Source organism: Pteropus medius, unplaced genomic scaffold (genome assembly GCF_902729225.1).
Source record: "Pteropus medius unplaced genomic scaffold, Ma_sr-lr_union100, whole genome shotgun sequence".
Taxonomy (NCBI): Eukaryota; Metazoa; Chordata; class Mammalia; order Chiroptera; family Pteropodidae; genus Pteropus; species Pteropus medius.
In genome coordinates, this window is record NW_024350926.1 from 5,264,673 (window position 1) to 5,290,887 (window position 26,215).

The following is a 26,215-nucleotide window of genomic DNA, read 5'->3' on the forward strand; positions in this document are numbered from 1 at the left end:
ATACACCATTATTTCTACTCTTTACCTACTACTAAAATGAAAATAAATAAAATCTCATAAGCTGATGTACAGTCAGGTCAGATCTAGCTCTAAGTGAAAGTAATAATGGCTACAGCATGTACATCTGATACTAAAAAATTGATAGCTGAGTCATGAGGGACCCATTAACAAGCTTTTTGAGTGAGCAGAGTTTTGTGCTTCTAGTCTCCAGAAGCACTTAGCCAGACTAGAATAGTAAAATTGTAGTCTAAGTAGTTATCTGTTACAGGTGATCAGTTATGAATTAATGTGAATGGTGAAAGATATCATTCTTCTATCAGATATTATTTTTAGAAGCATCATTTTTGTGAGAGGCAAAGGTGCAAACACCACAAAATTTGAGCCAGGTGGTCCGGGCAGATTTTTTTTCCTACCAATAACATGGCAAATAACAATTGGTAGACCAGGAATATTCTTGATTTTTAAAAAAAGTTAAACAGAACTTCAATTGGTGACTATGTCCAAATTTGCATTTAGAACACCAAAGGACTAACCCGTTGGCCTCAGAGTGCTAGGCTCATATCTGGGGCAAATGGTCCATCCCCTGAAACCTGAATCATGGGGCTCTCCAACTCTTGGGAAAAAAAAAAGGCACCTTGTTTACAGGGAAACTCCTTGTTTTCATTAGGGACAAGGAGATGGATGAGCAGTGGTCCCTACTTCACTCCCCGAAGGTGATCAATCAATTCCTTTAGTGTTGGTGGTGTTGCCATGAATCCTACTGAAACTTTAAAGAATTGTTTTCTTGAATAGGAATTTATCTTAGAAATAAAGAATTGCAGAAATGAAAGTACACAGACATCTAGTCCCACTACTCCATCTCACAATGAGGAGACCGAAGGCCAAGAATGGTGACTTGCTCATGGCCATCCGGCTGTTTAATGGCAGAACTAATCCAGGTTTTCTGAGCGCTGGTCTAGGGTTTTTTTCTACAACAACTTGCCAAAAGGATTTTTTTTTTAAAGAACTATAATTCAGTGTTTCTCAAAATCGATATCCATCACTATAAGCTCAAGTGTGTGTGTGGTGGGGAGAGGCAATTTGTGAATGGAAAAGTCCTAAAAGGTCAAGGAAATAAATGATGCAGCCCTTTGAAGAGCTGTTTGATGATGGCGGCGGTCAACCATAGGTTACACAAATACAGTGAACTGGCTTTATCCAGCTCTTCCCTCGGCCTCCTCCAAACTTCCTCCCTTCCCACTAACCTTCAATTAAGACATATGGGATGTCAAAAAAGTACCTGAAACTGAACTAAGGTGCTCTCAACAGCTGCTGCTGCTGCACCTGCAAAATGAACAATGGGTTGTGTTGTCCATGTGTACACATGTGTGCAAAGGGGCGGGGAGCAAGGCTGACACAGGGCAAAGGATGTCCAAAGATTTGAAAAGCACTCGCATTAACATCCTAAGTACGTTGATGGTGTTGAGACAAGCGATTACCTATAACTATCAATGTTTAAAGGAGATAAATTTTTCTTCAGTGAGCAGATACCTCCTTTTAGATATTTTTAATCTAATGCCTGGTTTCACTTAATGTAAAGATGAGAATTCTGTATCTGCAAATTTATTATGCAATAAACATCCTTTCTTTTGAATGACTCAAAAAAGTAGTTTCTTGGTTTTGATAAGGAAACTTTTTGGTTTTATTTTCGTTTGTTTTACAGAGAAGTCAGTCGTAACCCAGGAAGCTTTTCTGGGAGAAAGCAGTAGATGATTGGGACAACTTTTCTAATCCATTCTCTTTCTGGAGGCATTAACGGTTTTATTCTCTAGAATAGCTGTCACTTCAAAAACTATTACATTGATTCTTGGTCCTTGGTAACAGACATGGTATCCAGTTGGCAGAATGTTTGCCTCAGTCTTTTCTCAGGCATAGAAAGTGCGATGCCCTGGGCAGACTCACTCCTAAGCTGGTCACGATCAGGGTTCTGTCTTTGTGCTGGTCAGTGCGTTCTCAGGGAAAGGGACTTCTACAGACACCCACCTTTACTAGAAACAACACTAAGACAAGTATGTTTAGTCTCATTTTACATGAAAACTCTTAAACTCAGAGACCTGCAGAAACACATCCAAGGTCACAAAAACAAATTGCGAAATCAGGATCTAAGTCCTTTTTCAAAAAAATGTGTTTTTCCCTTTACTATAAGATGCTATCAAATACTTCCACTCAGAAAAATATTTAGAAAACAATGTTTTCACATTGCTGTGGTTGGTGGGGCTGGGGCATCTTTGCTACCAATCCAAAGTTTACAGCTCTTATAGAACAAAACCGAGGTGACAAAAACATTCTTAAAGATGGGATTGAAATAGTGACAACGTCACACTGTCTTAAACCTCTGAAATATTTCCCCCAACAACAACAACAACAGTACAGAGAGACTGACGTTCTTTCCAGTGTCCCGAGTTAGAAGGTGGCTTTCATTGCTGTTCTTTATGTTCTCTCATCTGAATCTCATGGAATATTATTTGGTTTTGTCCTTCAAATTTGCAAGAGAAACCCATAATTAAATTGATTTTATTTCTTCAGGATATCCAAATAATAGTAATAATTTTCAATAAATGTATAACAGTTCATGACTTCCTTGTTTAGCTACCTCCATTTTATTCACGTTGCAGATGGTACCTGTGCATGCGGGATTAGTGACCCACGGCAGACGAGGTAGGAAAGGGGTCTCCTTTCCTTCGGTGATTTCATTTAATGTCATTCAAATACACAATACCTCTATTTTAAAATGTCTAATGAAATCATTTGTACCTTGTATATCCACATTGTTTTTCGTAAAATAGTTAACAAAACTATAGAAAGAACTTTCGATTCAAAGGTGCACATTTCAGAAAATGTATAAGTAAAACCCGAAAACAGCTGAGTAGAAACGAGTCTTGGATGTCAGGTCAGAACCACCTTCTAGCTGGGTGAACTGTTTGTACTTTGCTTCCTGAACTTTTGCTCATACTTCTATTTCTTAGGCTGATGTTAAACAACCGCTTCATATATATAGAAAAACTGTCTCTTACTTATAGAAGGGTGAAGCTTCCTGCTACTTTCAAATGGAAAACAAAATGGTTGATGAAAGTAACTAAAAAACACCCAGCCCTTTTACAGTGCTTCCTGAGCACCACCCATCCCTGGTCTAACGGTTTTTCAGTAACAGAATGTTGCCGAGGAAACGTACTTCTTGGGAATCACATAAGCAATCCTTGCCTACAGCTGTTATGCTCAGGTCCACAATCTCTGGTTAATACAGTCACTACTACAGCAATACTTGGGTCAGTGATTTGGACAGTAATGACGATTTACAAAGCACATACAAAAGTAGGCAAGATTGTTGGTTCTAAAATTAAAATTCTAATATTGCACTGGGAATGTCCTCAAGTGCTTTGCCCAAGAAGAATCTTGGGTTTTTATATCCATGAATATACATCATATTCCCCCAAATTCAAGACTCACTTTAATAAATGTAAAGCTCATTCAAACAAAAATTTATTAGATTTGGAATTACTCTGAGTGGAAACACTGGCCTCAGTAAGACGGTAGAACCTGTGGCTGTCATCTTATCTATGCAGCTGGAGAAGCGTAGGTTTGCTGTCCAGACACTTTTTTCTCCCTCTGCTCTGTGTGAGCGATGCTAGTTCCCCTTGAACTTTCTGTCTGCTAAGGGTTTTCATTTGTATAAGGTGAGAAGTCTCTTGTGACATTCCGGGTGTCTATCCTGACACTGGCCTGACGGATGGTTTCCTACAACCTGCCAGGTTGCCCAGGCCTTCCTAGACTCTTCACTGGGGGCAATGACGTCAGGCTTCTGGTAGAAACCATCACCAAAACTCTTAGAGAAAACCCTGTGGAATTCCAAAGAGGGAAAAAAGAGCTTCCTGAGTCATTTTTTACACTGTTCCTAGGAAAATGCATGCTTGGAAAAATTTCTTAAAGAGGGAGAGGTTGAAAAAGCAAACAAAATTTGAAACAGTAAAATATTGAAAATAAAATGTGGATGAATGCTGCAAATCTAAAATAAATTGTCCTTATTATTCAATATGCCTATGAAGTGTTCATTTTACGTTTAATTATTACATGTTCTGAAATGTGATTAAACACCTTGCCCACAACACACACGCAATGGGGAAAAAAGTAAGCGTGTGGATGTGTGTGTGCATGTGTTGGATGTGTGCGTGTGCATGTGTATGGGTGTATATGTGTGCGTGTGCGTGCATGGATGCGTGGATGCAGCATGTGTGTGTGTGCATGCATGTGGATGCGTGAGGGTGGTGTGCATGTGATGTGTGCGTAATGGTGTGCGCGCATGGATGTGTGTGCGTGCGTGCGTGCATGTGTGGATGTGTGTGCATGCGTGTGGATGCGTGTGCATGCGTGTAGATGCAGGTGAATGTACCTGTTGCTTCAGTGTCAGTATTTTAGCCCTAAACAAGCCTGCCCTCTGGAATTGGCTGAGAGAAGGACAATTTTCCAGGTAACCAGTAGACTGAGCACCACTGCGACGAGGCACTGTAAATGATGATCAAAGAACCCAGAAGGGAAGTTCTGAGACTCTCAGCTTCCGGCTGGATGGTCAAAGGCCGGGAGGGCAGAGAGAGTAAAAAGGTCCTGATGAAAGCCATACAGACCTCACGAGGATGAATTTGCTGATACAAGTTCATATTTATTTTTGCTGGGATGTCTGGTTTAGAGGAGTGAGACTAAGGAAGGAAATGTGATATCATCCTTTCTGGCTGATATTCTATAAGGGTGAATAATAATAAGAGTATGCATTTATAAGTTAATCGAACACTTCACTATGCCTTAAACTGTAGATAATTTTCTTATTTAATCCTGGTATGCGAAACGTAGATCTTAATAGTGTGCTTTTGTAAGCTGTAACAGAACTTTTCATAGTTATCTGTTCATTTACACACGGAGACGTTAACAAGAAAAGTAGAATTATCATTTACATGCGAAGCATCCTCAACTTGACCAAGGACGGGAACTACGAGTGGATGACAGGATAGTAAACGTACAAGATGTATTTGATATACAGGAACTACTCTTTGACAAAGCATCTTGTCAAGGAAGTGTCTCCGGAGTTCCGATGAGAGGAAGAGCTGGGGTTGGGGGAGATGCGGTGTGCAGGAAACCACCAGTGCAGGACGACAGAGCGATGCTCCGTCTTGCCTCCTGGCTTCTCTGACCTGGTCTAGGAGGAGGGCCGTGTCCAGGGAGCACGGGTCCTTTGCCTTACTTTGGAGAGGGTCCAGCTGACGTTCTGATTGGGTTCCCTGTCCTTTCTAGACACTCCTCCCAAAATTTAAACAACCAGGTCTGCAAAATAGAGATCTTGTTTACTCAAAAACAAAAACTTTCAAAATGTAAAAAATCAGTAATTTATCAATTTGCTTTATAAATTAAAAACATTGATTCCTGTCTATGGCCATGCCACCCTGAACGTGCCCGATCTCATCTGATCTTGGAAGCTAAGCAGGGTCGGGCCTGGTTAGTACTTGGATGGGAGACCACCTAGGAAGACCAGGTGCTATAGGCTAAAAAAAAAAAAAAAAAAAAAATTATATATATATTCCTAAATCTAACCTCCTTTAATATTGCAGTGGTTGAACTCTTAATTATTAGTTGTTGGACTTTTTCCCCCCTAAAAGAAAGAGTTGTTTTGAGAAAATGACATTTTGGGTCCCACTGAAAAATCTATCCTACTTAAAACACAGCATTTATAAAGTAACCCTGAAGATTCCAAAATGAGAAAAGAACAAAACAAAACAGAAAGAAGACTCAGAATGAGAAACTTGAAGCCATGACCTAAAATTTACGTGTGACGGGATGTAGCATAACAGGATAAATCGTGAGTATGACCTGTCAGATACACGCAGCTTCTAACGGAGTCTCAGCTGGTCTGCTGTGTCCCTTCCCGTCCTTCCTCCCGTGTGTCTGGTACAAACTCAGAAGTGGCTTTGGACCTGTGATTTTGTCCTTGGGAAACGCTGCAGTTTTTTGTTTTTTTCTCCCACCTCCCGTCGGACACTGAAGCTGGCCGTGGTGTGAGTTTCCACAGGCCGGGCCTGCCGAACGCTCAGCTCTGCGTCCTACAGCGTTTGCTGAGCTTATTCTATGGCCTGGTTGTAGTTTTGTTTTATGAATTTTCTTATTAAAGGATAAAGATTAAAAAAAAGAGAGAATAAATTTGTCAGGCATTGAAATATACACAGACATAGAGACACGGAACAACTGAAAAAGATTCGTCCATTTAGAGCAGCGGAATACCTACTGAGCTGTCTGTATTTCTCTCATTGTCTCACTGAAGGGTTCTGAATAAATCACATATTTTTCTCACCTTGTTGTAGGCCGAGATTGTGTCTCTTTTTACACCTTATACAATGCCTAGTGAAGCCGTTAACTTAAAAATTAATGATATGTTAATATACTGTTTTATCCACACCTCTATTCCCCCAATTATTTTTTTCCCGTCTTCATTTTTTCTTGCTTTCTGACCTTGTAGTTTCTGACACAGATATGACCAAACAGAATGCCAGGTGCAGTTCGATATATATCCTGGGGGAAAAAAAGAAAAAAAAAAGAACCCTGCCCCCCAAACCAGGAAAACACAGTATACCTCAAAACTTCTTAGAGCTGGAGTAGTATTATAATTTATGCTTTCAGAAAGAGTCATAAGGGATGAGTCTGCATTGGCTTGTGACCATATTTCTATTGAATGAATCAGTTGACACGGGAGAGCAAATCTTGGCATACAGGAGAAAATATCACTGATTGATAGATTAAAATGGATTGCCCAAAAAAAAACTTTCTTTAATGGGGTTTTATTTGTGTGTTTCTTTTCTTTCTTGTTTTGGAGGGAGAGGTTATGGTGAGGTGTGGATAAATATTTATTGGGGAGAGAGGGTGTTAATAAAATGTATTTAATATAACATCAGTTGCTATTCTAAAACATTGAAATCAATCTATGTTGTATGTCAATGATGCATTTTAAAAAAAAAAATGAAATGCCAGAATAAGACTGATGCAATAGTTACAAAACTAAAACTATTTCATAAATTTAAAACATACAGAACTTTATTTGTATAGGTAAAAAAAAATTACTAATGCAAAATACTACATTAAAAAATCAATCTTCAAGGCTTAAACTTTGAAATGCTCGCTTCTATCTAAATGCAGAAAAAAACTGGGAGAAATACTATGTACAAAACAACATAAAATATACAAACTTTCCTAGAACAAGATCCTGCTGTAGCCAATTCAGCCCCACTGGCTCGTCTAGTTACCTCAATCTGAATAAGAAACGCAGTTAAACTTAACAAAGAACATCTGTTTTTCATTTGAGGTACATTCAAGTGTTCATTAAAGTGTCCCAACTGCTTTTTTCTCTTTCTATTTCACAATGGCTTTCCTTTCTAATACCATTGCAAGTTCAGCATGTGACTTAAAAAGCCTCAAAGTCATTGTGGCATTTCCTTTGAAAAATGCCAGAAGAAACAAGGGAGAAAGCTGAAATCCCTAAGTTTAATAACATTTTACTACCATTCACCTTTCTATACTTCCTAGGGGTGTTTATTTTCTACAATTATTCAACTAGATTTCGCTGAACCTGAATGCCCCAGAGGTCCTCACTCTGCCTGCCGAGAGGCCCAGGAAAGCTGAGCTCCGATGTGAGTTATTGGTATTAGCTCCTTTGATGGAAGTATTTGGTCACCTTCTATAGGAGGAGAAATCAGTTCAAAATAGCTTAAATGCAATGCCTCAGATGGCTTCATTCTGCCAAATTCATTTGAATATATAATTTATCCTGAATGTCAAAGTCATCATTTTTCATATATTTCCTTTGTTTTCTTGAAAGTATTAACCCCCACCCCCACCCCTGAAATTAACAAATAAACTTGGACACTTATTTCCTTAAAGGAACAGAAAATATTTTATAGACTTACAGGGCAGATCTGTCAGATTTTCACCAATAAATTGTATCTGACTATAACCAAAACCATTTTCACTTTTGTAAATGATTAAAGATATCTGATCACCCAAGAACACATTTAAGTCGACTTGGAAAAGAAAGTTTATTTTAACCACACTTTTAAAATGTTGATAAATGCAGCTCTGAAATAAAAACCTTTGTATTTTAGATTATTTCGTTTGAATTATATTAGTATTCTATAGTAGTAAGCACCTTGTAGTAAGAGATATGTCGAATTATCTTGGGAATGAAAAGCAGCATAAACATCGGCAATCCCAGCGTGAAACAGATCTTTGTTAAAGATCGTGTACCTCATATGACGAATTGTTCTAGTCGTTATAAATGAAAAAACAAAGCCTGACTCACAGTAGGCTCTCAATAAACACTGAGCTCTCAAAAATATATATTGAAAGGAGAAGGAGACGTGATGGGCCAAGAAACTATCGTTCCATGTCACAAAAAAGGACTCGAGTATTTTCTAGTAGTATTTCTGATTTCTTGGCAATTTGTCTTTTCAGGATAAATTTTCCCAGCTTTCCTGAGGTAATAATCAACATAACATTATGGAGTTTCAGGTGGGCAATGTGATGATTTGTTACATGTGTATATATTGCGAATGGGATGTTTTGCATAGAGAGGATGGTTCTCATATGTGTACCACTGCTACTATATTATTCCTATTGGTAAAAAAGGTGAACTATAAATATAGCAACTTAATTTTTTTTTGATCATTTGGGCAAAAAAAACACATTTTAGTGCTAGTAAAAATAACTTGCAGATATACAGGAAGCAATGCTTTGATGGTATAGCCTGAGCCGCTGTATAAATTTGAAAGAAATAAAAATATTTTATTTAACATGTATTAATCCTATAGTAAAAACTTTAATTCACGAGTTTTATTTTCTCTGAGAGTCCAAAAATAACTATCTTTTATCTAACGACTTACGTGCCAGCAACTCTGCCAAATCCTTTACGTGTATTATTTCATTTGGTCCTTCCCATAAGGGAGATATCATTAAGGTCATTTTTGTCCTTATGCTATACAGCTGGAGGAGAGTGACGTTCAGAGCTTAATACACTGTCCAGAGTCACACACGACCAGTCAGTGACAGGGCTGGAAATCTGAATTTACAACCTGTGAACTATACTTGAGTGTGAAGACTATGCTGAGAATCCAGTAGGACAATGAAGTAAGTAATTAGGTAAATGAACACTGAGAAACCTATATTAAAATCTCAAAAAGAAAGGAGATAAGAATGAGATGGCAGTCATGAATCAATGCTGTTGGACTCTTGCCCTGTGTCATCACCCTGATTTGGGCTAAGAACACCCAGCTGAGTCATGCCTAGAAATAACCCGTGGTAAATAATTCATTCCCGCAGGGGAGGCTGGAGCCGGCCCATCTGGGATGCTGGCCAAGGCGTTGTTATCCCTGAAACCAACTGTGCTGGGGCTGTAAAGGTTTCTGAAGCAGCCAGACATGGAGAAGTCAGACCGCAAGAACACAGTCTTTGTACAGTACGGAGTCAAAAGTTACCTAAGTCACTTTAAGATCAAGCCGAAAAGGTGAAGTGGGAGGAGATAAGGAACAACCAAAAGACAGATAATTAGGAATAAACTGGAAGAGATAGGAAGCAGAAGCGAATCCCACAGAGCCTACGAACAGAGGACAAGAGAGCTTGGGTTTCACTAAGTGGAGAAAGCTTTCACAGAGTCAAGGCAGACACCTACAGACGCCTAGGACATAACAGAATTTTTATTCTAGCTTTGACAGTTACGGATAGCTTAGAATGTAACGTCTGAATAGTCCTCTCGCTAGTATTAACTCAGATGCTAGACGAGAAGTCTATGCCTGCCTATATGTTGTGTATGGATCATGCTCTCAGTCATCCATTAAGTGCAGAGGAAAGGAGAACGGGAAAGAGACACAGTCCTTGTTCCTCTGGTTTACGTTCTCGGTTAGAGAGGGGAGAATAAGCCCCCTGCTCTCCCTTCTTCCAAACTTTATAATCACTCGGTGAGCATCTCCCTCGCTTGACGTAGGGAGATATCACGTCTTCCTTTGAAATATCTCTTGAATCCAATACTTTCTTCGGTCTGGGCCTGCAGGCCTAGACTAGTGATTCCTAATGCTGCTCTTCTGTGGATCACTAGCTCCATGAGGTATTTAGGGTGTCACTCTGCCAACTTCAAAAAACAAAGTTCCCAGGGTCAGAAAGTGTAGGAAGCATGGGGTTAAACATAATTAAACAGGTGTCTTTACTGAGGAACTGCTAAAGGCCTTTAAAATATGCTGATTTGCACTGTGTTTCCCCAAGAACACACACTACCGTCCCTGCTTTGGGAAGCATGAGCCCATACCGCCGACACAGATTCCAAAGGACGCTCTGCTCAGGCCTCTCTCCTCAATCATGCCACATGTTTCTACCATGTTGGTTTCTCAATCGTATTGTTTTGCATCGATCATCCACCTAATCACAACTTTCAGGGGCTTTTCTGCAACTACTTTGTGAAGTCTAAATTTGGCAGCCTGGCGAGGTAGGACCCTCTCATTCAACTATCCGATCTGCTCGTATTTCTTAGATCGCCCCAGTCTCCACATACTTGTATGCTACTTATACTGCATGCAATACATTTCTGACTACTCCACTAGTCTCAGTTTTCAATAAAACAGACACAAATCCTCTCCCATGGAGCTTACCTTCACATAAGAAGAGAGGCACAAAAGAAACAAGGGAAATACCTAAAACATGGCATGGTGATTAGTGCAATAGAAACGACAGTGGCCCACTGCAACTTACAAGGCTGAAATTTAAATGGGGGCAGGGGCAAGTAAAGTTGCACCCAGAAAGTGCCATGAAGCTGAAGAGGGGACAAGCCATGGGGAGAAAGAATATGCTAGAAAATGGCAATAGCAAATGCAAAGGCCCTGAGTGGGTGTAAGCCTGGTGGGTCCGGGGAACAACAGTGAGGACGACCCGGCTGAAGTAGAGTAGTAAGGGGAGAAGGGTAGGAGGTGACGCGGGTGAGGTGCACAGGGGCCAGATCATTCGATGCCTCGAATGCCACTGGCTATGAGTCTGAGGGAGTGAAAAGCCATGGATTCCTCCGAGCAGAATCACAACACTGGACTTGCATTTTGGTAGGGGGACACTTCTTGCAGTAGAGAATAGACTAGAGCAGACGGAGCAGAGAGTTCAAAGGTTCTTTCAATAACCCACCGGGGGAATGGTGGTGGCTTGCACCAGAGTCATAGCAGTGGAGCTGGTGAGAAGTGGGCAGTTCTTAATATATTTTCTAGGGAGACCCAACTGGTTTTGCTAACAGACAAGATATGGGGTATGATGGAAAAAGCAGAATTAAAGATAACTCCAAGATATGGGGACCTAAGCAACTGAAGGATAGAGTTGTCACTGAATGTATATTTAGATATTTATATGACTATTACTCCTAATAAAATAATTTTTCAGATATTATTTTAGTTGCAAGTTGAAACCTTGAGAAATGACATCCTTTAGCACCTAGCATATAATTTCACACACGTAAGTACTCCAATTTTTCCTTAATAAATACAAGAATGAAATATGTGTAAGTAATAAAGCAGTCCAGATTTCTGTAAACCTGTTTTTCAAAGGCTATCCTTTATACATTACCTCAGTGATAAGAGGATTTCTGCAGAAGGAAAAGTTTTATACAATTAGATAAGTTATGGCATTAATTCAACCTGAAAAGCTATTCACATATGGTTCTCTTGGTGAAAGATAGTGGAAAAACACAGACTTTTTACAAAAAGAAAAATCAGAGTTTACTTAGAAGGTCGAAGAAGGTTGCCAAGGAAATGAAATCCTTCAGAAGTATGACTACGATGCCTCAACATGAACGTCATACATTTTAACTGTGAAGTTGTTTAGTTTCTAACTAAATACAGGTAGATGTGAGATGTTATTGATAGTGCAGCCATAAGACAGGAAAAACAGGTGATCAAAAGTTTTAACTAAATCGGCATAATAAAACGAAAGAGTTTAGTGTAATTTCTAAAAAGTATATGTGCAATTAAAAGCCAAAATAAACTTAAAGAAGCAATCCAGTTTTCTTAAAGCAATTTTACCATAGTAAGCACCACTTAAGTAAAAGTGTGTATATATACATATATACACATATTTACTACATATTTACTCTGTAGTAAATATGTATATATACATGTTTACATATATGTATATATATGTGTATATGTGTGTACACACACACATAGACACACACTACACATCCCCATACAGCTTCTCTTTTATAGGCTTATGAATGCCTTCACAGTTCTGAAAATGTGGCAAATGCATCTCTTCCAAGTAAGCAAATTTCTCCAGATGTGTGCTTTTCATGTATCCAATTCCTGTCTCTCATTCAAGGCTCTGGGAAGCCTTCTTCAATTCTCCTGGACCCACAGTGGTTCTTCTGTGAACTCAGTGTACTCACATAATTCCACTCACATGATCCATGATCACAGCTGCCCATGGCATCTCCTGTATTGCAATACTATACTTGTAACCTGCTTTTATGGTTTGTCATTTTGGTGGTTAACCTGTGCTATCCAAATGAATTGTGAACTTCTTGAGGGCAAAGTAGATGTGGTTTATTCTTTAGTAGCTAATTGTGGTATAGGGGCATTGTGCTGCTTTATAGAATATATAAATCGATTTATAAATAATTGGTAATATATTTATTTTCTTCCTTTTAACAATTAAAATAATTTATTAGAACATAAGCTTAATAAAAATTAAGCCTAAAAATAAAGGTTTATCCAATAATAATAAATGATCCAATTACTTAAAGAAGAACACTACTAGAAAAAATAAGCAAAATACAGTAAAGTTTCTGGACACAAAAATCAATGTTCAAAAATCCACAGTGTTCCTATACTCTAATAATGAATTGTCAGAAAAAGTGGAAAAAATAATTTCTTTTGCAATTGCAACAAAAAGAATAAAGTACCTAGGAAAAATTTAATAAAACATGTGAAGGACCTATACAACGAAAACTATAAGACCTTATTAAAAGAAATTGAAGATACAAAGAAATAGAAAGATATTATGTATTCTTGGATTGGAAGAATCAACATAGTTAAAATGACCTTATTACCTAAAGAATTATCTAATTTAATGCAATCCCCATCAAAATCTCATCAATTTTTTTGAAGAAATAGAACAAAAAATCATCAGATTTGTATGGAAGCGCAAAAGACCCCGAATTGCAAGAGCCATCCTAAGAAAAAAGAACGAGGCTGAAGGACCACCCTGCCCAACTTCAAATTACACTACAAAGTGACAATAATCAAAACGGCATGGTTTGGCAGAAAAACAGACACACAGACCAATGGAACAAAACTGAGAGTCTAGAAGTAAACCCATGTTTTACTGGGCAAATAATTTTCAAGAAAAGAGCCAAAAACATACAGTAGAGAAAGGAAAGCCTCCTCAATAAATGGTGTTGAGAAAACTGGAAAGCCACCTGCAAAGGAATGAAACTAGACTGTTGTCTATCACCACACACCAAAATTAACTCAAAATGGATTAAGGACCTGAATATAAGACCTGAAACAATAAAATTCATAGAAGAAAACATAGGGACTAAAGTCATGGACCTTAGACTTAAAGAGGATTTTATAAATTTGACCTCAAAACAAGGGAGATAAAAGCAAAAATAAATGAATGGGACTACATCAAACTAAAAAGCTTCTGCACAACAAAAGAAACCATCAACAAAGTAAAGAGACAATCACCCAAATGGGAAAACATATTTGCAAGCAACACCTCCAATAAGGGCCTAATATCCAAAATATACAAAGAACTCATACAACTCAATAACAACAACAAAGCAAATGATCCAGTCAAAAAATGGGCAGAGAACCTGAAAAGACACTTTTCCCTAGAGGACATACAAATCGCCAACAAACACTGCTGGTGAGCCTGCAAATTGGTTCAGCCACTCTGGAAAATAGTATGGAGGTTCCTCAAAAAAACTAAGAATTAGTCTACGGCCATGCTACCCTGAACAAGCCCGATCCCGTCCGATCTCGGAAGCTAAGCAGGGTCAGGCCTGGTTAGTATTTGGGTGGGAGACCACCTAGGAAGACCAGGTATTGTAGGCATAAAAAATAAAAACAAACAAACAAACAAACAAAAACGAAGAATTGATCTACCATGTGGTATAGCAATCCCTCTACTGGGTATTTGTCCCAAAGATTTGAAAACTCATATCCGAAAAGATATTTGCACATCTATGTTCATAGCAGCATTATTCATGGTGGCCAGGACATGGAAGCAACTGAAGTGTCCTATGATAGATGATGGGCTAAAGAAGCTGTGGTACATATATACAACAGAATATTACTCAGCCATAAGAAGAATTGAAATACTGCCATTTGCGACAACATGGGTGGACCTTGAGATAATCATGCTAAGCAAAATAAGCCAGACAAGCCAGACAAGCCAGACAGAAAAAGTGGAAAACCACATGATATCAGTTATATTCGGGATATAAACCTAAAAGCAACAAACAAACAGGACAAACAGAGACTCGTGGACATGGACAACAGACTAGTGGTTACCAGAGGGTAGAGGGTGGGGGGAGAGGGGAAAAGGGGAGGTAGACGGAGTAAAAGGGGTCAAATATGTGGTGACAGAAAGAAATCTAACTATGGGAGGTGAACACACAATGCAATATATATATGCCTTACTGTTGAATTGTACACCTGAAACTTAAAAGAGCTATTACACTAAACCAAAAGGCTTTAGACTTGTCTACTTTTTCCTTACTATGTCCATGTTGCTTAAGTCTCAAATATATATAATGATATATAACCATAATTTGAAAGAATGTATTTAGTGCTATCCTGTAAAGGGGATCTTACCAATTCTATGGAGACAGTCTATAGTCATTGCCTTTACTATCAGCCCCTAAGAAAATCTGAGCCAAGGCCTTCTCTCAGCAATATTAGACCCACTTCGACAGTGAATGGATTCCATCACACCAAGAGTCTAAAGAAGGCGGTCTGTGATGCCCGTTTGGGTACTGTATCTCCACTCCGCCGTTAGAAGTAACTGCTAAAATTCAACCTGGTGGATTTTCAAGTATTTAAATATCTAAATGTATCTCTCCCATGTCACCAAGATTGTTTAAACTTTAGTCCTCTATATCTTTTGCTATGTATTGTCAAAAGTATTGATACTTGAATTTAAAAGCATTTTTAAATTGCAGTACAATAAATCTATAGGAATCTTTTGATAAAACACTGGAAACACCTGAATATTCCAGTCTTGACAGTAGAACTTAAGCATCTTAACATGATGTGAGATAATGTTCGTGAGGATAGCTTATAAACTCCAGGGAAAGTCAAGATCAGATGACACGGCCCACAGACAACCCACTGCATGATTTACATTTCATTTATGCCTATTTACAGTAAGTAAAACATGTATGTATGTATGTATGTATGTATGTTTTAAATAACCCATTGCAAGGAACATACCCTAAGAGAGAGCCGTTGTTTATTTGCCTGACGTATACATGGTACACTTAGACCATGCCATTGCCTTTCCCCGAATTGTACCATTTAGTACAAACAGGGAAATAATTTGTTTAGCTATATAATCAGAAGAGACTGCGCACAATAAAAGAAAGCATTCTGGTTTTTAAATGAATAAAAATTGATTGTGTCCCTATAAAAACTGAATTGGCAGAGTGTTAACTGCGTTTCACATGAGCATCTGTAGCCGGCTGTGCCTCTCCACTGCGCTGTAATGCAACACGGGACACTTAGGGATAAATGCGCCCTCCAGATGGGTTCAAAAAGACTTGCTAAAAGCGCCTGATGAGATCGAAAAGATCGGATCAGTCGGGACTGCTAATGACACTTAAAGGGAAATCTTTAAACAAAATTATTTTGCACTTCGCTCTTGATAAATTATATGCAAATTAGCGTTGATTGAAAAATGTTTGCCTTGAAGGCAAATTCACACTAATAAAGAAGAGGTCATCTTCCCCAAACACAGTGCCTCTCATCAGGGGGACTTTAACTACATTATTTCGTTTTTATAAACTGTTTCAGTAAACATATAATGATGTGAGAGACATTTATATTCTATCTTTAGTGCATTCCTGAGTTTTATAATTACGATACACATAATTTTGCATTATGCTTAGTTCCAAGTGTGTGTAATATGTGTGTATATTTAGTGCGTATACACTTTATACATAGTCTATATATATATACATCTATATATGCGTATTCACACTACACATTTAAAATACAAATATGTATGTATACTTTAAACGTTTAAAGCTATAAAAGTTTTCCTTTTTTTTTTCAGTCCATTAGTATGAAGAAAAGCTGTTGTTTCAGTCAATTTCTTTTGGCGGGGAGATAGTTTTATTCTTGGTATAATTTTTTAGAAAACCTGTCCTGGTAGTTCCAGTAAATATTTTTGTGTCATTTATCCTCTCTACTAAAATATCAGTGTACTGAGTTAGTAAGAGCAGAGTTCAAATTCTAGCTCTCCAGCTTTAAAAACAGGAACAGATGTATGAAGGAACAGCTTTACAACCAGAAACCAGAGGTTGATCCTTGAAGCCTCAGTTTCCCCATCTCTAAAATATGTAAAATAATGCACAGCTCTTTAAAATGTGTAAGATGATGCATAGCTCATAACCAACTAACTTGATCACAATCAAATGGTCTTTAGTGAATTAAATAGATTTAGATAATATGTTTATGTATAATAAATAATCTACATAAATAAAGTACATTCGAACGTTTACTACCGTACACATAACATTGTGCTGTGCACTGAAGAATGCCATAGACATATGTCACAACTCTTGTCCCCAAGGATCATAAGATCTCATGGAAGAACTGCAGACCTTCAGAATATTTAACAAGATTAAAATGAATGACGTAGGCAGGAAGTGCTGTCAGAGTTGATCGGCACAGACGGAATGATGGGTGATGACTATATGAAGGGTGCCAGGATTGCTACAGCAAGGCCCGGGATGTGGGGAGTGTGCATGCGTGGACAGCAGGGAGGGAGTAACCCAGGGATGGCCCAGGAGAAGCTGGAGTAAGCACGGCACATACAGGGAAGTGGCTGACCCTGGCTTACTCAGAGTGAGAGCTCTGAGCAGAAGAACATCAAAAGACAGATCTCTGGCTGCAGCTTATGTGACAACATGGCAGAACTTGCAAGGAAGGGCCAAATCTGTGTACTGAGATTTTGGAGAATATCTTCATGGATCTTACAGATCAGAGCAGTTAATAAACCTAGAGTATGGGAGGAAAACCTTGAGAAGTGAGGACTGGCCAGAATAGGCAATGAGTCAGACTCCAACAGCCACGCTACACTGGATCAGTCAGATTTCAAAGAGCCAGCCAAGCTGGGACCAAAAGACAAGGTGAGATTTTTGATAAGGGGCCCTGTGTAGTCCCTGAATCGGCGAAGCCAGTGGAGGCCTAGATAACTCTGTGAAGCTGAATCTCAGAAAGGTCAACACCCTTCTCCATGCTCACTATCCGAGGTGGCACCAAAGCTGGGAGTAGAATCTGTGAATCTTAACCACCTTCTCATAGCTCTTTCTCGAGCACCACCTCTCATGTTCCCTGCTCCCCTGCAAGTAGCTGCTTTAATCTTTGGGCTTGTTTGGCTTCCATTGAATGGGAAGGATGTGACCACATAGTTACCTCAGCTTCTGAATGTCAGAGAAGGGGATATAAACTTAGGAGTGGCTGTTCCAAGCTGAAGTTTGACAGACAGTTGTGTATTAGTTGGGATGCTGGTCATCCAGCTGGTGTTCCAGGACACACCTGGAATACTGTTAAACGTCATTCCATTTGACCATGATTCTGGGACCTGTACTTCAGGGTAGATTCATGTTTTACAATTAATTCATTCAATAAATACTCATTGGACTCCTCCATCATTTCTTGCCTTCATGGAATTATGCGGTTTGCCATTCGTTCTGATGTTAGGGGTGTGAAAGTAGACTTGCAAAGCTGAATGGGCCACGTCAGTCCTTCCCATAGCAAATATTAACTCAGTTGCAAGAATATTTGTTAACTTATTTATTGTGCAAATATTCACTAAGCACTTACAGGTACTAAAGGAAGAATAGCAAGAATGTTATGCCAAATGAGCAGACAGATCTCAGCTCCTCCTCTAAACTAACTGTCTGCCTTCGCTCTAATTATGAATACACTCACCTCACAGGGAAATTACGAGGACTAAATGGGTTCAGACATGTAGAATGCCTAGAACATGGCCTGGCACATAATAACTCATGAAAAAATGTCTATTATTATGATTATTTTTAGAGTTGGGGTTAGTCGAATCAAAGATATCTTCCAGAGGTGCAGACAGTTGTGCAGAACTTTGAAGTGTTAGCAGGCATTTTCTGTTTAGAAGAAATAGTAGAAGGTCATTGGAGGCAGATTAAAATAGCCTGTGAAAATAATGGAGGTCTAGGGTGACAAGATAGAGACTCCTCGTTCAGGCTGGAGCCTGAAGATTTAGAAGTAGGAACCAAATCACAAAACGCCTATATGCTAAGAGAAGTTTTGGAAGAAGTCTTTATATGACTTGATAACTAATTAGACGTGGGAAATGGGTGAGAAAAAAGCACAGGAAGACAAAAGTTCTAAGTCCTGGGCAACTGTGTCAAGAACAGGCCACTTTTTTGAGACGGAGAAGACTAAACATGCAACAGGCTTAGGGGTGGGGATGAGAACTTTAGGTTCAGATCTGCTGAGTCTAAGACGTGGGATGTGTTGTAGGCATCTGGATAGAACTTGGAGCTCATACATCAAGCTCCTATTGGTCACATTTACCTGGATGTCACTAGACATACAAGTTTTTGCGTTATTGTTAAGTTAAACTATAGTTAACAACATGAAGATGGGTAAAGTTGCCAAGAAGAGCATATAGAAAATAAAGGAACGTAATACTAAGAGAGAAAGAAAAAAGAAACGAGTCCATGTCATACAAACTCCTTGGAAGTCCCTACAGGTGGAGAGAAAGAATTCAGAGCCCCTCCTGAAGACACGCACATGCCTAGGAGAAGTCCACTTAAACCCACACGGGACCATGTTACAGGGCAGGTTCACTGATTACGAAAGTTAGACTCTTTCCTGCCCCATCAAAACCACAGATAAGTCCAAAAACAGACCCAAGTATATATGCACAAAGGAGAGAAAAGAAATAAAGGAACTTCTAAGACTTGGGGCCTGAATGACATGAGAAATTTTAATATCACAGTCATAAACAGTTTACGTGCAACAGAGTGAGTAGTGAAGTTAGAGATACACCTGTCATCTGCTTTGGAGCCACCTACATAGAGAAGACAGTTAAAATCATTCAAATCAGATTGGAAGGTTAATTTCTAGGTGTCCCCCGCTGGAACAGCAACAGGGCAAGTCTAGTGCTCAAACAGCCCCACCCCTGCTTTCTATCTATGGACTTGAATCAACATAGTATGGTGCATATACATAGAATGAGAAAGAATACTGGCTTCTAAGTTAGGCCTTTCCAGATTCAAAATCCAGCTCCTCCACTTACTATGTGATTATGGACAAGTTAATAAATCGGCCTCTGTATTATCTTTCTAATATTTAATTAAATATAATAATATAGCCCATTTACAGCTTGTTGTGAATGAGGATAAAGTTAGATAAATTATTATAGCTCATATTTATTTCTTAGTACGAGCATGGTAACGTGCTAAGCTCTTTGTATGTACTGTCTTTTTAATTCTCTCGATAGCTGTCTGAGGGAATGGACTAAACAATTAATCAATGGGTCTCATAGGAAAAAGACATTTTCTTTTGAAGACATTTGAATCCTGAGGCAAATGAACTGCTTTCTAGATAACAAGATTCTGAGATAATGAAATCTTATTTTCATGTTTGCATAAACTACCAAACATGGGCATGTGACCTTCTCTAAGTTTAACTAGAAAAGCAATCGAGATATAAGCCGCTATCTGAGAAACTCATAAGAAATATGCAACTTTAGGTTCTGCGTCTTTACCTGGGGTCAGTTGTAATACTATGTGGGCCATTCTCCAGAGCTATTTGTACTGATTATGAAAGTCAAACTTTTTCCGGTCTTCACTAAAACTTCTGAAATGATAGAGTCCTAATTTATGCCTATTGAGCACTAACTCAGGTGTTATGGCAGGTGCTGTGTTATCTGTGCCGTATACATGAACTCAGTTTATCTTTACAATACCACCAGATGGTCGATAGTGTTATCATGATTTTACAAATAAACACAATGAGATGCTTGAGGTTACCTGATACATAGAGTAGGGATACGTGTACATGTCCTGGCCAACATTGATGTCATAATACTTTCTCTCTGAAACATTTTTCCTTATGTGTATGACAGTTTACTTTTTATTCTCTCATGATTTACACTCACAACCAAACGAGAGCCAGTACGGGGCACTGGACTTTGTACCCTCAACCAGTGAGAATGAATGCCCTAAACAGAAAAGACTGTCAACCAATGAGCTATCTACTATACTATTCTAAATGGCCTACTTACACTACAATTTGCCACAAAGAAATAAAAGAAAGAACTATCATGCTAGGTATTAAAGCACAAGTTCAGGAAAACGGTCCCATAGAGAGAGAGAATAATGAACAAGCCCTCTGACATCATGTAGCCTGGGGTAACCGATCAGTAATGCTAAAATTGTTAGTGGCAAAAAAAATCTATGACCAGAGACAAGTTAGAGATTTGAAAAAAAATGAAAGAATTATTTTTACTGTATAATCTGCATCTACGAGAGAGCTGTGCTATAGTGATCACACCCAAACGTACACAGTGCTGATTCAAGAACACTGCCGCCATGGCCACCCTCCAAACTGAACGGACCGGGCACATTTGTGCTTGTCCTGACATATCACTGAGTGCCACTGCTCTACCTCCCATGGGACCTACCTTTAAACTCTAACGGTTTTGAGACCCCTTAGTAAAAGATAGCTTAACATTTCATTTAAGATGTGTCCTTATACAAAACAGAATTTTTAAAAACATTAGGAATATTAACGTTTTAGAGAGCAAGTGGACAGTTTTCTATAGCATTTCTACAAACATCAATAAGACTATTTGTTCTCTCTAGGAAGATGAGATACACAACCTCATAATTTGATTCCAAAAGCCTCTATAACCTGCGTTCCTACACACGTGATTAAACAATATTTTCAATAAATATTGACTTGACTAAATGAATGGTTTGCTACAGGTATGAATATACAAGGAGAAGAATAAATAGTAGCTGTGTTTATTCCAGCCATGTTATGCTCAGGTGACCTCTGTGACAACTTAGGTGACCCGTGCTCATAAAATGAGTCCTCTTCAAATCACAGAATAAAAGCCCAATGCTCCTTTCTAACAAAGAAGAAGTGGGTTGTGAACTGGATAAATCAGAATGGGAGTAGACGTAGACTTCCAGGACTGGACCTGAACACGAGCTCACTAAGGAAAGACATGTGGAGACACAGATTCAGAAGAGAGAGCAGCAGGAGGAGAGATTAATTCAAGGGCAGGACGCACAATCAGAAATGAAGAGCCATTTGCCAAGAACAGAAACACATGATCTCAGATCAGAAAGAAGCAGAGAGATGTTGGTACTAAGGGCACAGAACACAGTATTGAGAATTTACTCGATGAAGAGTAAGATGCAAGCAAGTAAGGAGAGGAGGTGTTGCCTCTGGGACTGTCTGGTGGGGACCGACTGGTACCAAGAAGGCAAGAGGGGAGCTGACTTGGTGCTGAGGAAATGAGCATCCTGATGGGCCTCTGGCTCACAGCACTAAATCTGCACAGAAGAGCGAGGGATGTAGGAGGCAGAACTGTACGTCTGAATTTATCCCTTTAGACAGGACTATACTCTTAACCACTGGGGCTGGATTTAAACTGTCTGCCGCATCGACTAGATTTCACGTCGTGGGAGGTAGTGATAGTAAAACTACCTTTAGAAAAATATTCCTCAAGATGGCTGTTACCAATTTATTTGTGGAAAATATGTAGTTTTAAGTGCAATTTTAAAATGTAATATTTTTTCCAAGAGCTAGAGATGTTAATTCGAACCATGTGTGAAATCGGAGAGAAATGGAACTCAAATCAGACCCTATCAAAAAAAAAGTCTATGAATTTTCACAAGATAATTAACCCAATGTTTTAACATTGCCACTAGTAGGATAGCTTTTGTTCGGTTTTATTTTAGTTTAGTTTTGTTTGTGTGTGTGTGTGTGTGTGTGTGTGTGTGTGTGTGTGTGTGTGTGTGTGTTGAGAAGTTTTGAATGTGCTTCCAGAATCTAGCAGAGTTTAGCAGTTAAAAATCCATCTTTATCATTCATTCCTTTTCTTTTTAAAACTCCCTCTTCCATATTGCCCTCTTTTACTGTTTGTTACTGTACTGAATGATTTGTTCTTGGGAAAGAGACTGGATTTTAAACTTTGTTTAGTGATTTAATAGAAGTTGAAATTGGTAGCTGAAATGGAGACTTCGTGTTAACGGAAAATCAAAGACTTGCCAGTCAATGAAACGCTTTTTAGAAAAACTATCAGTTAAGTCAAATGCAAAATTATACTTACTCTTAGTACACGCTGAAGACAAAATGATATTTTTGTCTGGCTTGAAATGACAGTAAGAATGTAAGTATTAGGAACTATTTTTTTTTTAAGTAACATTACTTAATATTAATTTAGGCTTGCATTTTGTAGATGTGTATTTTGCTTTAAAATTTTGTCATCACGAATCATTTTAAACTTTTCAGAAATTAACAAACATTTGAGTCCTATAAGCCTTCATTTCGCAGCATAACCTCCTTTCTACTTTTTCACTCATTTCCTCTCTAGAACTATACTTAAGGAGAACATAATTGATTGAAACAAGCGACCAGTCTCAGACATGGGAACTTGGTAAATACATTTGTCTTAGAAAGTATTTGGCTTTACTTCTGAAAAGGCTTCAGAATTCTATGAAACATTTAAATCACTATTTTGCAATTTTATTCATTCGACATCCACATGCCCTTGAGTTCAAATAATTTTTAAAAAATATCCCCTACCTCAAGAAAAGCCCATATAGAAACACATGATAAAATTTAGGTCTGTCCCTGCTATTATGTTGCAACTGTAGATAAGAAAACAGGTGACCGGCAATTCTTCACACTCACTATAAATGGTAAAAACCACCCTTTGCATTATGATGACAGCTGCTATTTGTAGGACTGAGATGTATCTCTGACTATCCTGCTGCATCTTCCATCTGCCCGATGTTTGCTCCGGGTCAGCCATCACCATTCTGATTGCTGGTAGCAGGACTCTTTGCCCTAGACTATCAGAAGTTGAAAGCGATGCTAACATATTTCACATTGTACTTTGGTGGGGGGAGGGGAGTCTTTATAAAATGTCCCTGCCCACGCCACCTGCAACTTGAGATCTCTTCTCAGTTGGCAGGCACTGAGTGTAAGTCCTCCAACAGTCAATGAAGCCAACTTGCAGCCACCTGGCTCCGCACGTGGCAGAGTGGGCACACTCTGAAGCCTTGTGACGAGTAATTCTGTCTGATTACATACATTACACAGAGTGGCATGATGAAGGGCCCACATTTTGAGCTTCCTCCACCTCAAAACGCAGTCACACTCTTTACCTTCTGTCACTCCGTCAACACTAGGCCCTCCACCTCTTTGGGGTCTTCAGCTTCCCCAGCTTGCAATCCATCTAAATATATTTTGCTTTAAACGGTTGCTAAATGGCTACCTGTCGTCATTCCCATCCATTCTTTAAAAAGTCTGAAATATAAGCAACTGTAACGTCTGAAAAGGCCAAAAGTACCTCTTCAAACGCCCTTTCCATGTGTGCTCTGTGAATTGCATGACACGTCGCTAGGCTATTTCACAGTGACTGACATTAGCGAATAATAGAAGAGGATTTTTTCTCAACTACCCCTCATTGTTTGTACTTCTGGACTATTTAGATTAACCTTTTACAGAAAAAGTTCACATTTATAGAAAAAGTTATATCTAACTACATTGAATTAAATTGCGGTAATTCATACCCACTAGCTGTGAACATACACAAAGGGACCTAGAAAGATGCCCACAGAGGACTCACCAGGATAGAAACTACAGTCGCTGATTATTGGATTCACTATAAAATTATAACCATAAATGTATAAATTAAAATAGAATTACAGTTCTGTAATGCTTTTTTAACTTCTTTAAAATGATTTCACAAGTAAGCAAAGATCATGAACTAAAAATATGTAAAAAGCCAATAAACAGAAAAACGTTCATTTGCATTAATCATCAGAGACGTGCACACTACTATTATCACCCATTCAATTGGGAAGAATTTAAACCATATTTTTGATGTGATAAAGGTACAGTGACATTATAGATATTTTTGTTCACTAATATGGGAATATAAATTGATAAATTATTCTGGAAAATGATGTGGCACTCTGTTTTAATAGCTTTAAAAGGGTACATGAATTTTGGATCCAGTAATTACATATCTGGAATAATTCCTTATGTTCATCATAGTATTAAGTATAACAACACAAATACAAAGCAACCAAAATATCCAAAAACTAGAAAAATGTCTTAGAAAATTTGGTATAAATGGATTAAATATTATGCTGTCATTTAAAATTACATCTTCAGAGAGTACTTAACTACATGGGAAAACACTTTAATGTAAAGAATAAGAGTATAAAATGAAAGTATATCTGAGACAAATCCGTAAATCGTGTATGCATATGCGCACACAGACAACACCAGAAAGAAATACGTGAAACATCAAACTTCTGGTTATGGGTTTATGAAGAAGAGTTTTTGTTTATTTTTCCAAATTTCCTTTTCATTTCTCACTCTAATAATCAGGATTCTCCTTAAAATTGTTTGTATTAAATAAATAAATAAAATAGTTCATACGTATCTTTACCTTTTAATAGAGAAGATAATGATTATGTAGTTCCTCATTTGCAAAGTTATCGGTTGGTAAAGTGAACACATCTTTATTAACTCCCTTTTCTGATTTATGAAGGTTTTAATCTTCAAGTCACGCGAGGTCAGTTCAGCAATAATCAGCATATGTACCAAGGATACTTTATGTTAGGTCATGGACTTGAGTTCAACTCACTTCACCTCTTAATTCCAGGCTTTTATTCTGTTAAAGCTGAATCCAGTCTGGGAACAGTGACCCCTGAGTGTCTAAATGGGGGCACGTTGCCCTGCTCAGGGTAGGGTGTAAATATTTGCCTGGCTCTAGCTGAATATAGTGATATTTTACTTTTAAAAATACAAGTGTGCTGAGAGGATATGAACAAAACGTTGTTTTAAAACACAGGAAATATAGGGAAGTTTTAAAAACGTTTATCAGTGGCGTTCAACCTTGGTTACACGTTCAAGTCACTTGGGAACTTTAAAAAAACTACTGATGGTCAGGTGAAAACTCTGCGGGTAATATGAGGTGCTGGCAGAGTCCCTCGTGAGCTCAGCACCAAAACTGTTTTCATTACTCTTTAAACAATATGGATATATTTTATGTATATTTTTGCATAAATGATCTTTTTCACAATAAAAATCCCTTTAAAAATGAAATGCATGGATAATCGCCCATGATCTCAGCTCGCGTTCGCTTTGTCAACATGCGTGATGGAGCGGGTGGGTCATTATGAGGCTGTGAAGGAGCGTAGTAATGTCGGTCACCCATTTCCGGTGGGTGAGCGTCACAGAACCCGGCCCACAACACGTCCGTCCACCCGCTTCTTTCGTAAGATCTCCCCAGGCCCGAGATGCTACTTGTCCCTGTGTCCCTGGCCTCAGTAGCATAATCTTGGGAACTTTTCTTCCTAAATGTCAGCCATGCATTCTTCACTCTTGTAAATCGGAACACTTATTCTGAAGAATATGCGATTACATTTCCACTTTCCACCTAAAATTTTGATTTTGCGTGTGTTGTCCCATATTACGTTTAGTTTCACTGATGCCATCTGCCGCATTGTGTTAAGATGCTCAGAAGTCCTTAAACCGTGAGAAAAAGAAAATCTTATTCGCCATCATTCAGTTTCCTTAGAGAAGGTAGGTGTTCCCTATTTGAGGCTCTGCAACTTGCATCACTATTAGAAAAGTAATATTCACCTACTTGATATTTC

General features: G+C 38.5%; 2 non-coding genes across 2 annotated transcripts; both read left to right on the top strand.

Moving 5' to 3' along the window:
- The first annotated feature begins 5,450 nt into the window (after nucleotides 1-5,450).
- On the top strand, nucleotides 5,451-5,569 carry LOC120585635 (5S ribosomal RNA). The gene has a single exon (XR_005648466.1). It is a non-coding gene; the product is annotated as a 5S ribosomal RNA (ribosomal RNA).
- Nucleotides 5,570-14,025: 8,456 nt separating this feature from the next.
- Nucleotides 14,026-14,144, top strand: LOC120585620 (5S ribosomal RNA). The gene has a single exon (XR_005648460.1). It is a non-coding gene; the product is annotated as a 5S ribosomal RNA (ribosomal RNA).
- Nucleotides 14,145-26,215: the final 12,071 nt, after the last annotated feature.